Source organism: Camellia sinensis, chromosome 2 (genome assembly GCF_055761805.1).
Source record: "Camellia sinensis isolate YWXY chromosome 2, ASM5576180v1, whole genome shotgun sequence".
Lineage (NCBI taxonomy): Eukaryota > Viridiplantae > Streptophyta > Magnoliopsida > Ericales > Theaceae > Camellia > Camellia sinensis.
The window spans coordinates 189,405,389-189,421,148 of NC_138962.1; positions in this window are offsets into that span (position 1 = coordinate 189,405,389).

Genomic DNA, 15,760 nt, shown 5'->3' on the forward strand with positions numbered 1-15,760 from the left:
ATCATGTATAAGGGCATTTTGCCTATAAAATGTTTAGTTGATATGTACAAAGCTTGGACCAAGATAAGGAAAATTTGTTTCCGCTGTATTTGATAGTGTACCCTTGCTATTTCACTAAAGAAAGGACATTAATCAATTGCAGGATAGTGAACTGGATATAATTGATGGTGTGGGTGCTGAAGCAGGCCATGTCATAAGAACAACTATTGGTGGTCGTAATGGTTAATCCAAGCAGGTTAGCAGAAAATTCATTTGTATGAAATTCAAATGTTCATGTGGTCATTGTTCTTTATGGTGAATATTTAACATTTTGTAACATGTGTTTTGTTTGGTTGACAGATTGTCAGTTACATAGTAGAACATGTGGTTGGAACTGCTTCTTTCGGTGTTGTTTACCAAGTAAGAAGAACTGATATTGTGTTGACTTACTCGTTATACTTTTTTCCATTATTTTACATTATCAAGATAATTTAAGCTGTCTTGTGTAGGCAAAATGCCGAGAGACGGAGAGATTGTCTCTATCAAGAAGGTTCTCTAAGACAAGTGCTACAAGAACAGGGAGTTACAGATTATGAAAATGATGGACCATCCTAATGTTGTTGTTCTAAAACATTGTCATTGATGTTATATGTTTTATTTGAACAACTATTGTTCCATGTTGTAATAGACTAATGGTACTATCTCTTTTTTTTTTTTAATTTTTTGGTTGGACATTTGATATATTATGTTGCATGTATTATTTTGTGGGATTTATTGGTTGTGGGCTGAGAGATGAGAGTTCTATATTGTTTGAGTGTTTTTGTTTTTTTTGTTAGTTCTCCTATATTTTCTTTTGTGCTCAGTTACAGGTCTTATGCTACATGTCTTATGCTATTGGTCGTGCTATTGTTATGCTGCTCATGTACAGTGTGTGAGATTACCCTTTGTGTGAGATTACCCTTTGTTACAGTGTGTGAGTACCCTTTGGGTGTGTTTGTTTGGACGGACTGGATAAAGGAAGATTGTAATCCATCGGATTGTTAGTCCTGTGATACGTTGTCCTGGACTATTTGGTTGGACTGGATTTGTATCTTATGTTTGTTTAGTCATGAGATTAAATGTCTGGATTGGACTACTTTTTGTGAATCTAATGTTTGGTTAGACGGACTGGATAAGGATAAGTGTTCAAAAGACTATTTTACCCTTACAATTTATAATTTTTATTTAACATATAACTTTAAATTTGTAATCTATAATTTATAATTTAACAACACAAAAAATTTTTAATTTTTAAGGCCATAATTTTTAATTTATTATTTTCAATTAAATTAAATTTATAATTTATATTTTTTATTTAATATATAATTTTAAATTAACAACACTAATTTTTTTTAATTTACTGTACAAATTTAATTTTTTAACGACACTAAAAAAATTTAATTTATAAGGCCATAATTTTTAATTAAATTACATTTATAATTTATATTTTTTATTTAATATATAATTTTTAATTAACAACACTAAAAAAATAATTTTATTTAATATATAAATTTAATTTTTTAACAACACTAAAAAAAATTATAAGGCCATAATTTTTAATTTATTAGTTTTAATTAAATTAAATTTATAATTTATATTTTTATTTAATATATAATTTTAAATTAACAACACTAAAAAAATAATTTATAAATGTTCAAAAGACTATTTTACCCTTTTTCAATTGTTTATTAAGTAATAGCATGATGGTAAAATAGACATTTCACATATTAGTCCCATGAGATACCAATCCCATGGAAATAATTCCACCCCTCCCCCTAGGATACAATAATCTCTCATATGAGGGATTAATAGTTTAGAGGGACTATTAATCCGGAGCAAAAAAATTGAACCAAACAATGGACTATTAGTCCGAATGAACTAATAGTCCAATCCCATGAAATAATCCCTCAAAACAAACACACTCTTTGTGCTGTTGTGCTGCTTATTTATTTGGATGTTTATGTTTGGATATTGTTACATTTTGTTTCAGGTTGGGTGTGTTTAGAAACCAATAGTTGATGCCCAGATTTTGGCCTTCATGCTCGAGCGGGGCTTTTGACGCTCGAGCGGGCCCTTTGTTGTTGCATCTACGCTCAAGCGGGGGTTTTGACGCTCGAGCGTGAATATCCATCTCCCAGTATTTTCTCTACAGGTCTTCATGCGCTCGAGCGAGAGTCTTGACGCTCGAGCGTGACCCTTTGATTTTGTTCCTCCGCTCGAGCGGGGAGTTTGACGCTTGAGCGGGGACAATGTCTGCAAAACTTCTGCAGGTGTGCAATCGACGCTCGAGCGGCGATTTTGATGCTCGAGCGTGAGTCTGTGTCTGACGCTCGAGCGGCGGTTTCCACGCTCGAGCGGGGCGACTTTTATAACACTTCGGGATTTCACCTTTTTGGATCACTTTTTGATTTTCTTTCTCTCTCTTACGTTCCCAAACCCAGATTTGAGAGCCTCTCTCTTTAGATTTCAACTTCTCTCTTCAATATCACCTAGATCTATTGATCTTCTACCTTGGGTCCTTTGCAAAAAGTGTGGAGTTGGTTTTGCTCTTCCTTTTGATCTGAAGAGCTTGGTGTTTGGAGCACTTTGAGTTTTTCATCATCCTCTCCCTTGAGCTCCGGATTTGAGGTAGGGATTCCTACTCATTCTTATGTGCTTTAACATAGACATTGAGTTATTTGTATAGATGGGTTGATTTGGAAAGTTAGGGTTTAAAATGTGTTATTTTCAAACGAGGGATTTTGTGGTCTTGACTTATAAATGTGTAATTTGGGTCTTAAAATGGCAGAAGTCATTGAAGCTATTTTGGGCCTTTGGGTCAATATTGAGGAAAGGGGGAAAAAGCCCTAAATTGTTATGACAAATTAATTAATGTAATTAATTTGGGAAATTATGGAATTATGAAATTAAGTTGGAATTAATGAAATTGGCGTAATATGAGATGGAATGGTGGAGTTGGATTTATTAATCACTTACCTTTGAAAATTGTTGATAAATTATCTGTTGATGTAATTATTTTCTGTTTAGAGATAATTGCTTTAGGCTATCAGTGGAGGATAGTCTTGATTGTTGTAGACAATGTATGATGATTAGGCAAACTAAAACTGATCAATTGAATATGTCATCGGATATGATGGTTAGAATAATACATCAAATTTATGTACTGAATGATTATGTATGTGATACGTGTTTATATACATTGTATTGTGTGGGAGGAGATAGGGGATGTACTCCACGATTTAGGGGAAGATAGGGGATGGACTCCTAAACCGGATATTGTTTGGGAGGAGATAGGGGATGGACTCCATGGATACAGTAAATATGTGTATCTTTTGATGTATTGATACAACGAATCTGTGTATCATTTATGAAGTATGGAAGTGTTAATGTGATATTGATACAACAAAAATGTGTATCTCCTGTGAATTGTGGAAGTGTTTTGATATGAGTGTTATCTCATTTGAAAATGAATTGTGGATAAGGATAATGTTTTAATATGAGATACAATCTCATTTAAATTGTTTGGCCAGGTTCTGAGCCATAGTTATGAATTGAGAAATTGGATAAGAAATGGAAAATGGAATGAAACATGGACACTTTTGTCATGTAATTGAAATGGGTTGTAAATTGATTTTTGTGAGTTAAACATTTATCAAATGCTAATGTTTTAGTTATTGCTCATATTATGTTTAGCATATCTCTACTGGGCGTTGGCTCACCCTATATGGGACATCATTTTTAGGTACATGTAGTATGCCACCTCCAAGGACGTAGCTTGGGAGGCTTGAGGCTGTTTGACCATATTTTGCCGTTCTTTTTGTTGTATTACATGTATATCAAGCCAAGGGCTTATTTTATGTAGAGTTAGTACTCTCTTTTGTAACCAAGTGTTGACTTGGAAAGTTGTAAGCCTATAGGGCATTTACTTTTGTTGTCAACATGTAATACATTTTGTAATGAATACTCTGATGAAATGTAATTATGCTTCATTCTCTTATGTTTAAGCATGTCAAGAATGTATGATATTATGGGTTTATTTTGAGGGCGTTACACGATCCTCGTTAGAGGGCGGGGTTGGGGAGTGATGGGGTCCTCGCCGGGGATCGGGGACGGGGACGGGGATTTCTTCAGCTTCGGGGATCAGGACGGGGAGTGTAATCCCCGCCCCGCGCTGCCCCGTTGCCATTCCTAATCATGTCTTCTCATTCAAAGTTGACTTTCTTTTTCTTACATGGCAAGCCCTTTAACCTCAATTGTCCTTTTCTTAATTTCTAATTATTTTATTATTTTTTAAAATGACAATAAAAATAAGATAGAAAATATTAAGTTGGTGATATGAACACAAAAAAGATATAGCTATAAGAAGATAAATAAGAATATATTTTTAACTAATCTATTTCTACTCATAATCAATCTATCTATCCATATTCTTCTTGCTTAAAAAAGAAAAAAAAAGTTGCATTTTTTTTTATGAACATAAAAATATAATTAAATAAATAAAGCTATGGAAAGATAAATAAGAATATATTTTTTAATCAACATATTTCAATATTACTATCATATAAGTATTAACATATATTATAGCGATCCCGGTTTCCCTTTTCTTTAATTGTTGTATCCGGACTTAGGTTCCGTGGAGTTAGTTGTTGTGTGCGTCTTATTTACATCCTTTACTCCTTGTGTTCGAGTCTTGGGTTGTGTTGGGCAGGTTTGAAACAGGTTGGTTGAATTTGAAAACCAAGAGTAGTTGCCCAGATTTTGGCCTCCACGCTCGAGCGGGCCCTTCGTTGCTGTCTGTCCGCTCGAGCGGGGTTGTTGACGCTCGAGCGTAGTTTTCCATCTTCCAGTATCTCCTCTGCAGTGTTGTGCGCTCGAGCCGGAGTTTTGACGCTCGAGCGGGGAGGTTTGACGCTCGAGCGGAGACCTGGTTCTGTAAAAGTTCTGGAAGTGTGTATCCGCCGCTCGAGCGGGATTGTTGACGCTCGAGCGGGAGTCTGTGAGTGACGCTCGAGCGGGGCGACTTTTATAAAAATCCGAGATCCGACTTTTGGATCACTTTTTCAACTCCTTTTCTCTCTCTTACTTTTCAAAACCTCCATTGTTGAGCCTCTCTCTCTAGAACCTTGCCTTCTCTCTAGGTATCGATCTAGTTAGAGTTGTTTCCTCACCTTTGGCCTTTACAAAAGTTGTGTTGATCGTCGAGGGCTACGTTTTGATCCGAAAATTTCGAGTTTTGGAGCACGTTAAGTTTTTTCATCTTCACCCCTTGAACTCCGAATTTGAGGTAGGGAGAACCTACTCCTTACTATGGGTTTTGTCTTTAAATTTTAGTAGTTTGAGATGTTGGAGTTGGTTTGGTAATTTTGTGAAAGTTTGGGATTTTTTGTGCAAATTTACAAAGTTGGGGTTTTAACTATATAAAAGCCTAGATGCATGTTTGGCATAGAAAAGTGGAATTAATGTCAAAACATTAATGGAAGTGGAACCTAAGGGTTGAATGTGAATTATGGAAAATACCCTAATTACATTGGTTAATTAACTCGTGAAATTAATTGTGAGAGATGAGGAATTGAATTGGAAATGTTGAGATTGGGAATGTATGGGATTAAAGGGTGTAGTTGGATTTTATATCGCTCACCTAGTTGGAAATGTTGATTTTATATATCCATTTGTTGCATTTATTTTTATGTATAGAAATAACTGCTTTGGGCTATCGGTGGAGGATAGTCGTGAATGTTGTAGACAATGCATGATGATTAGGCTAACTGAAACTAATCACTGGAATGCGTCATTGAGTTTGACGGTTAAAAGAATACATTAAATTTATGTATTGTGTGATGATGTGTATAATTATTGTTTATATGCATTGGGTTGTGTTGGAGGAGATAGGGGATGTACTCCACGGTTTAGGGGAAGATAGGGGATGGACCTCTAAACCGGATGTTGTTGGGAGGAGATAGGGGATGGACTCCATAGATAGAGGTCATATGCTTATCTATTAGTGTGTTGACAGAGCTCATATGCTTGTCATTGGAAGTGTGATAGTGCTCATATGCATATCTGTGGAATTGATGATATAGCTTGTATGCTTATCTGTTGGTATGTGATATAGCTAGTATGCTTATCTATTATGAAATGGGAAAGTGCTTGATATGAGTTACTGTCTCATATGAGTTGTTTGGCCAGGTTCTGAGCCATGGTTATAAAATGAGAATTGAAAGGAACTGGAAAATGAATTGTAACATGGAATTGTATGTCATGAAACTGTAAAGTGTGATAAGAGAAAGTATCACTGTTGGCCATCTATCAACTGCTAATCTTTTAGTCATTGTTCATATTTGGTTTAGTGTATTTCTACTGGGCTGTGGCTCACCCTATATGGGAATATCATTTTCAGGTACAGGTAGCATGCCACCTCCAAGGACATAGCTTGGGAGGCTAGGGGCGGACACACTTTTGTTGTCTTATTTTTTTTTGATGTATTACATGTAAATTCAAGCCAAGGGCTTAATGTGTAAATGAGTTAGTGCTATGTTATTGTAACCAAGTGTTAACTTGGAAAGCTATAAGCCCGTAGGGCATTTGCTTTTGTCGTTAACATGTAATACTTTTTGTAATGGAACTCTGATTAATAGAAGAATGTGGAGTTTTTATGTATCAATGCATGTCTATATTGATGGGTTTAATGTTATTATTTTGAGGGCGTTACAACTTGGTATCAGAGCGTACCGGGTTCGAATACTTTGGGTACGTGGGAAGTGATTAGGATCACAATGGGTTTGTCTCGCTTGATAGAGACTTAGATGCAGTGTCATATGCTATGTGTTTAAATTGATAACATGCTTATGTGACTCTGTGGGTATGGAATGTAGTTTCTAGGATGTTGATTGGATCCTTGGGTTTCTGGGAGTCTTGTTGGAAAAGCACTTGATCAATGCCGTTTCTAACCGGAACTCTAGTAACGTCTCAGGACTATCATTATCCGGAAATGAAATTCGTAAGTGCTTATGTGTTTACGTGCTTACGTGGACTGAATTACAGTTGTCCATGCATTAGGACGTGAGTGTTTAGTTTTGGCACATTTGTGAATGTGCTAACGTTCTGTATTACCTTTATTAGGATGTCAGGACGAGGAAGAGGTGCTAGGCGTGGTAGGCCTGCGAGGCAGGAAGTACCTTTACCGGATGATATTCCGACAGTGCAGGAGGGAATTGGTCAGGCCAATGTGGCCGAGCCAGCGGGTCAGCAGGCTATGAGTGCCTTGGCACGAGAGATAGCAGGGGCTTTGGGTATTCTCAGAGCAGGGAATCAGGCAGCTGAGGCAGGGCCTTCTTTCTTGAAGAGGGAGTTTTTCCAGTCTAACTCGGATGAGTTTGTTGGGGATCCAAAAGAGCCACTGAAGGCTGATGAGTGGCTAGAGCAAATGAGTAAGACGTTCGAGATGCTTGGCATCGAGGACGGGGCACTGAAAGTGACCTTGGGCATCCTTCCAGCTGAAGGGAGATGCGGGTCAATGGTGGAAGTACGAGAAGGCTCGTGTCAGTGGTACATGGGAGGCGTTTGTGAATGCTTTCCAGGAGAGGTTCTTGTCCGCAGTGGCTAGGGAGAAGCTGAGGGATCAGTTTAGCCGGCTTAATCAGCAGGGCATGTCTGTGGCAGAATTTGAGGCCACTTTTACTAGTTTGTCTAGGTTTGCACCTGAGTTGGTGGCGTCTGAAGAACGCCGTTGCTATGAGTTTGAGCGGAAGTTGAGGCGGGGCCTCAAGTTGAGGGTTGATGGGTCTTACATCCGAGAGTATAGACATTTAGTGGATGCTGCAGCTCATATGGAGCTTATGATGCAAGAGGAAGACGAGGAAAAACATAGAGGCTCCAAGCGGGGCCAGGAGGGTCAGGGTGATGGCAGGAGACAGAGGGGTTATAACCCTCAGCAGTCTCAGGATGGAGTTGCTAGATCGACCTTTCCGGTGCCGAGTGCAAGCTCGGGGAGAGGTAGTCAGGGGAGCTTGACTTGTTTTGCGTGTGGCCAGCTGGGTCACAAGTCTTCAGTTTGCCCACAGAAAGGAGGGGGTCAGCGAGCTGCTTCTTCTTCAGCTAGACCTCAGGGCCAGAGTCAGGGCAGGGGCCAGTCCTTGTCTTGCTATCAGTGTGGTCAACCCGGGCACCTGAAGAGGTTTTGCCCGCAATTGAGTGCCACTTCGGGAGCGTCTAGTTCTAGGCAGACGCAGGGATTTCAGCCAGCTCAGTCTGTGCAGGCCTCGAGGGCCAATCCGGGAGCTTCGTCGTCCCAGTCAGTGCAACAATCGTATGCTCCGAGGGGTGAGCAGGTGGATCAGGGGCCTACGGGGCGCGTGTATGCTGTTACCGCGCAGGATCTAGTACCGGCTCCATCAGTAGTGAGAGGTACCTTTTTGTTTTGCAACTCGGTTGCTAATGTGTTGATTGATACGGGTGCATCTCATTCTTTTGTATCTGCTGCATTTGCATCTGTTTTGGAGTTGGAGTTAGCTCAGCTAGCATCTCCTATATGTGTGGTGTCACGTCTTGGGGGTGAACTGATCTTGAAACAGGGTTGTAGAGGTTGCGATATAGAGGTCGCCGACTATAGACTTGCATTCCCTTTTATGGTTATGCCCATGAAGGGTTTTGATGTTATTTTGGGTATGGACTGGCTATCGTCATACCGGGCTGTTATCGATTGCTACCGCCAGAGGGTCACGTTATGTACCTTGAGCGGGGAGTGGTTCCATTTCTTAGGAGACCGGGTTGGTAGTGTTTTGCCACCGGGGTATGATTCGCGAGGGCGGAGTGAGCTTAGTGGTCTACTTGCTAGCTTTGAGAGTGGTGAGTGTGATGAGACCCAGCTTGTGTTGCCAAGGGTGGTTTGTGAGTATTCGGATGTCTTTCCCGAGGACCTTGTTAGTTTACCACCTCACCGAGAGATAGAGTTCTCTATTGATCTAGTGCCCGGCACGGCGCCGATTTCTATGGCACCTTATCGTTTTTCCCCAGCCGAGTTGAGTGAGTTAAAGATTCAGCTCCAGGAGTTGTTAGATAAAGGTTTTGTTCGCCCTAGTGTTTCACTGTGGGGAGCACCGGCCCTCTTTGCTAAGAAGAAAGATGGTGCCTTGAGATTGTGTATCGACTACCGAAAGTTGAATCGGGCTACGGTCAAGAATAAGTACCCTATGCCCCGTATAGATGATTTGTTTGACCACTTGAAGGGTTCCCGTTGTTTCTCTAAGATAGACTTGAGATCGGGTTACCACCAGTTGAGAGTCAGGGAGGAGGATATTCCGAAGACGGCATTCCGTACGCGGTATGGCCATTATGAGTTTCTGGTGATGCCATTTGGGCTTACCAATGCGCCGGCAGTCTTTTATGGACTTGATGAACCGGATCTTCCGGGAATTCTTGGATCGATTTGTAGTCGTTTTCGTGGACGACATTCTTATCTATTCGTCTTCTGAGGAGGAGCATGAGGAACACTTAAGAGTGGTGCTTGAGTTGCTTAGAGTCCATAGGCTGTATGCCAAGTTTGGGAAGTGTGAGTTCTAGCTGGGAGAAGTCAAGTTCTTAGGCCATGTAGTATCCGGAGAAGGGGTGTCTGTTGATGCATCCAAGGTTGAGGCAGTGCAATATTGGGCACAGCCTAAGAGTGTGTTTGAGATTCGCAGTTTTCTGGGATTAACTGGGTATTATCGCCGGTTCGTGAAAGATTTCTCCAGACTAGCTTCGCCGTTGACCAGATTGACACGGAAAGGGGTCAAGTTTGTGTGGAATGAGACTTGTGAGAAGTCGTTCCAAGAGTTGAAGGTTAGATTGACCACCGCTTCGGTTTTGATTATTCCGGAGAGAGGGTTGGGTTATGCGGTTTATTGTGATGCCTCACGAGAGGGTTTGGGTTGTGTGTTGATGCAAGAAGGGAAAGTGGTAGCTTATGACTCACGTCAGCTGAAAATACATAAGAAGAATTACCCTACACACGACTTAGAGTTAGCCGCAGTGATCTTTGCCTTGAAAATTTGGAGGCACTACCTGTATGGTGAGAGGTTTGAGGTGTTCTCGGACCACAAGAGTTTGAAGTACCTGTTTACCCAGAGGGACTTGAATTTGAGGCAGAGGAGATGGATGGAGTTCATTGAGGACTACGATTTTGAGTTGCACTATCACCCGGGAAAGGCCAATGTTGTGGCCGATGCCCTTAGTAGGAAATCCATTAGTGATGTAGCTTGTATAGCCATCCGGGAATGGGGGATGTTGGGTGTACTTGGCGAGTTTGATTTGCATCTGAGTGAATCTGTTGAGGCTGTGGCCTTGTTTTCTGTTGTTGCGCAGCCTACACTTGTGACTAGGGTGTTAGAGGCGCAGAGAGGTGACCTTGAGGTAGAGTCCTTCCGAGAGAAGATCTCCGGTGGGAAAGTTGAGAAGGGTTTGACGGTGTATCCCGACCAGAGTGTGAGATACTAAGACCGTTTGTTTGTGCCGGAGTCTTGCCGAGAGGAGGTACTCCGAGAGTTTCATCATTCGCGCCTTGCGGTGCATCCGAGAGGCACTAAGATGTATCGGGATTTGGGTCGCCAGTTTTGGTGGCGGGGTATGAAGAGAGATGTGGCTATTTTCGTATCGAAGTGCCTTACTTGTCAGCCAGTGAAGGCCGAGCATCAGAGGCCAGTGGGTTTGTTGTAACCCTTGCCTATTGCCGAGTGAAAGTGGGAGCATGTCACCATGGACGTCGTTGTAGGTCTTTCGAGGACTCAGCGGTGTAGTGATGCTATTTGGGTGGTTGTAGACCGGTTGACTAAGTCGGCACACTTTATTCCCATACGTGTGAGAGATTCGGTAGATCATCTCGCCGACTTGTATGTTCGGGACATAGTGAGATTGCACGGGGTCCCAGTGACGATCGTCTCAGATAGAGATCCTCGTTTTATTGCTAAATTGTGGCAGAGTTTGCAGAGTGCCTTGGGCACTAAGTTGACCTTTAGCACGGCTTACCATCCTCAGACTGACGGTCAGTCCGAGCGTACTATTCAGATCCTTGAGGATATGCTTCGAGGTTGTGTCCTTGACTTTAGTGGGACGTGGGAGAGGCACTTGCTCTTAGTGGAGTTTGCCTACAACAATAGTTTTCAGTTGAGTATCGGTATGGCACCGTTTGAGGCCTTGTATGGCTGACCGTGTAGGTCTCCAGTTTGTTGGGCCGGGGTGGGTGATGCACCTTTGTTGGGTCCGGAGTTGGTTAGGGAGACGACGGAGAAAGTTGAACTTATCCGTAGGAGGCTTGTTACAGCCCAGAGTCGTCAGAAATCTTATACTGACCGTACGAGGAGGCCTTTAGCGTTTGAGATAGGTGATCATGTCTTTTTGAAGATATCACCTAGGCAAGGTTTGATGAGATTTGGGAAGAGTGGGAAGTTATTCCCTCGATTTATTGGGCCTTTTGAGATCCTTGAGAGGATTGGCGAGGTTGCTTATCGTTTAGCGTTGCCACCACAGTTGTCCGGGGTTCGTGACGTGTTTCATGTGAGTATGCTTCGGAAATATGAGCCGGATCCATCCCATGTGTTAGATTGGACCGACTTGGAGGTAGATGAGGATGCCTCGTATGAGGAGAGACCGGTTTGGGTCTTGGATGGGCGGGATCAAGTCCTGCGTGGCAAGACCATCCCTTTGGTAAAGGTTTTGTGGAAACATCATGGAGTGGAGGAAGCCACTTGGGAACGTGAGTTGGAAGTCTGCGAGAAATATCCGGACTTGTTTATTGATGAGTAATCTTGTATTTAGATTTTGTAATATTGCTAGACTTAAGAGCTTTATATATGTCTTAAGTTGTAAAACATTGGTAATGTTTTGGTTAATGGAAGTATGTTGTAGAACTTACCTTGATATGGGAGTTGATTATGATATTGCATATGTTGGCTATTATAAATTGGAGTTGTATCATGTATATTGATTATGATATGAACTGTGAACCATGTATGTGGGAAATGGTTGGAAATGGAAGAAAATTGCATGTTGATAATGCACTTGTTATATGTATTGTGAAATGCCTCTTGAGAAGAGATGGAATTGACCGGTAATGGGTCGAAATGTTTAATATCATGTCGTAATATTGTTGGACATGGAGAAAACCTATTTTTGAACTTGTGTTTAATTTCGGGGACGAAATTCTTTAAGGGGGGAGGTTATAGCGATCCCGGTTTCCCTTTTCTTTAATTGTTGTATCCGGACTTAGGTTCCGTGGAGTTAGTTGCTGTGTGCGTCTTATTTACATCCTTTACTCCTTGTGTTCGAGTCTTGGGTTGTGTTGGGCAGGTTTGAAATAGGTTGGTTGAATTTGGAAACAAAGAGTAGTTGCCCAGATTTTGGCCTTCACGCTCGAGCGGGGATTTTGACGCTCGAGCGGGCCCTTCGTTGTTGTCTGTCCGCTCGAGCGGGGTTGTTGACGCTCGAGCGTAGTTTTCCATTTTCCAGTATCTCCTCTGCAGTGTTGTGCGCTCGAGCCGGAGTTTTGACGCTCGAGCGGGATGTTGTGTGTGACGCTCGAGCGGGGAGGTTTGACGCTCGAGCGGAGACCTGGTTCTGTAAAATTTCTGGAAGTGTGTATCCGCCGCTCGAGCGGGATTGTTGACGCTCGAGCGGGAGTCTGTGAGTGACGCTCGAGCGGGGCGACTTTTATAAAAATCCGAGATCCGACTTTTGGATCACTTTTTCAACTCCTTTTCTCTCTCTTACTTTTCAAAACCTCCATTGTTGAGCCTCTCTCTCTAGAACCTTGCCTTCTCTCTAGGTATCGATCTAGTTAGAGTTGTTTCCTCACCTTTGGCCTTTACAAAAGTTGTGTTGATCGTCGAGGGCTACGTTTTGATTCGAAAATTTCGAGTTTTGGAGCACGTTGAGTTTTTTCATCTTCACCCCTTGAACTCCGAATTTGAGGTAAGGAGAACCTACTCCTTACTATGGGTTTTGTCTTTAAATTTTAGTAGTTTGAGATGTTGGAGTTGGTTTGGTAATTTTGTGAAAGTTTGGGATTTTTTGTGCAAATTTACAAAGTTGGGGTTTTAACTATATAAAAGCCTAGATGCATGTTTGGCATGGAAAAGTAGAATTAATTTCAAAGCATTAATGAAAGTGGAACCTAAGGGTTGAATGTGAATTATGAAAAATACCCTAATTACATTGGTTAATTAACTCGTGAAATTAATTGTGAGAGATGAGGAATTGAATTGGAAATGTTGAGATTGGGAATGTATGGGATTAAAGGGTGTAGTTGGGTTTTATATCGCTCACCTAGTTGGAAATGTTGATTTTATATATCCATTTGTTGCATTTATTTTTATGTATAGAAATAACTGCTTTGGGCTATCGGTGGAGGATAGTCGTGAATGTTGTAGAGAATGCATGATGGTTAGGCTAACTGAAACTAATCACTGGAATGCGTCATTGAGTTTGACGGTTAAAAGAATACATTAAATTTATGTATTGTGTGATGATGTGTATAATTATTGTTTATATGCATTGGGTTGTGTTGGAGGAGATAGGGGATGTACTCCACAGTTTAGGGGAAGATAGGGGATGGACCTCTAAACCGGATGTTGTTGGGAGGAGATAGGGGATGGACTCCATAGATAGAGGTCATATGCTTATCTATTAGTGTGTTGACAGAGCTCATATGCTTGTCATTGGAAGTGTGATAGTGCTCATATGCATATCTGTGGAATTGATGATATAGCTTGTATGCTTATCTGTTGGTATGTGATATAGCTAGTATGCTTATCTATTATGAAATGGGAAAGTGCTTGATATGAGTTACTGTCTCATATGAGTTGTTTGGCCAGGTTCTGAGCCATGGTTATAAAATGAGAATTGAAAGGAACTGGAAAATGAATTGTAACATGGAATTGTATGTCATGAAACTGTAAAGTGTGATAAGAGAAAGTATCACTGTTGGCCATCTATCAACTGCTAATCTTTTAGTCATTGTTCATATTTGGTTTAGTGTATTTCTACTGGGCTGTGGCTCACCTTATATGGGAATATCATTTTTAGGTACAGGTAGCATGCCACCTCCAAGGACATAGCTTGGGAGGCTAGAGGCAGACACACTTTTGTTGTCTTATTTCTTTTTGATGTATTACATGTAAATTCAAGCTAAGGGCTTAATGTGTAAATGAGTTAGTACTCTGTTATTGTAACCAAGTGTTAACTTGGAAAGCTGTAAGCCCGTAGGGCATTTGCTTTTGTTGTTAACATGTAATACTTTTTGTAATGGAACTCTGATTAATAGAAGAATGTGGAGTTTTTATGTATCAATGCATGTCTATATTGATGGGTTTAATGTTATTATTTTGAGGGCGTTACATATATAAGATAATATTGACATTTTAAGTTTAAAAATACTAAAATAAAAGCAATCTCAATTTTTTGTGGGATCATATATCATTTTATTTAATCAAAAAATTAACAAACAATATCCTTTAAAGACCAAGTAATTGATCGACTATTAAAAAAAAAGAAACAAAAACAAACAAATATTATCCTTAAAGAATTGAGTATTCAAATTTCAAATGATAAAAGTTATTCTAGATAAAACAAAATCATATAATTATCATTTTAACATATCAGATAAGTATTAGCTTCTTTATATATCTATATAATAAAGCATGATGGTTTTTGAATTTGTCTTACACACATTTGTCCTACTAGGACATTTGGACGGCTCAGATCTATTCAAATTATAAAACAATGGCTGAGATATATTTTTCAAAAAATATCCTACATGTACATTTTCTATTTTTCCGCTTCTCTCTCTTACTTTTTCCTTTTCTCACCTATGCTTCTATGATCCCATGATCCCACCTTCCTCACTCTCTCTTTTATTTTATTTTTTTATTTTCTCACATTTTTATTTTTCTCTCAGTTTGTTTATTTTTTTTTATTTTCTCATTTTTATTCACTTATTTTTATCCATATTATATGGAAAATTACGCGATACCAGAATTAGGAGCTAGATTTTATTGTGTGTAGTAGAGATTAAATGAATAAATTTTATAGTCAACAAATTAAATGAATTTGAACAATTAATTATTATTTTTAAATATATTGAATACCTGATAGACTTCATAAATTTAGATCTCATATGAATCTTCAACATCTATATAATAAAGCAGGATGGTTTTTGAATTTGTCCTACACACATTTGTCCTACTAGGACATTTGGACGACTTAGATCTATTCAAATTATAAAACATCGACTGGGATATATTTTTCAAAAAATATCCTACATGTACATTTTCTATTTTTCCGTTTCTCTCTCTTACTTTTTCTTTTTCTTACCCATCATTCCATGATCCCACCATCCCACTTTCCTGTGACGCCCCAAGTTTTGATAATACAATATAGCAATACACCGGGGTTTAACGAGCGGATACACGTCATTTTTAAGCACAAATTATAAATAATTATACTAAAAGAAAATATTAATAATAGTTACAGACAAAATTCTTCAAGTCTTTAAATACAGATTGGTTCCTTGATAGAAAAAGATTATCCAAAATACAAGAAATATACAATCTAATTTCTAAGGCAGTCATGGTTCCTCAAAACTTTTAGGGATTATGTTCTCAGTGTAAAACTCGCCTTCACCTGGCATAAAACACCATGAGCTTGGAATGCCCAGTAAACACACACACCTCGACCCTTTTCCCACTCCAAATACAGAAGAAACATAACGGCACGA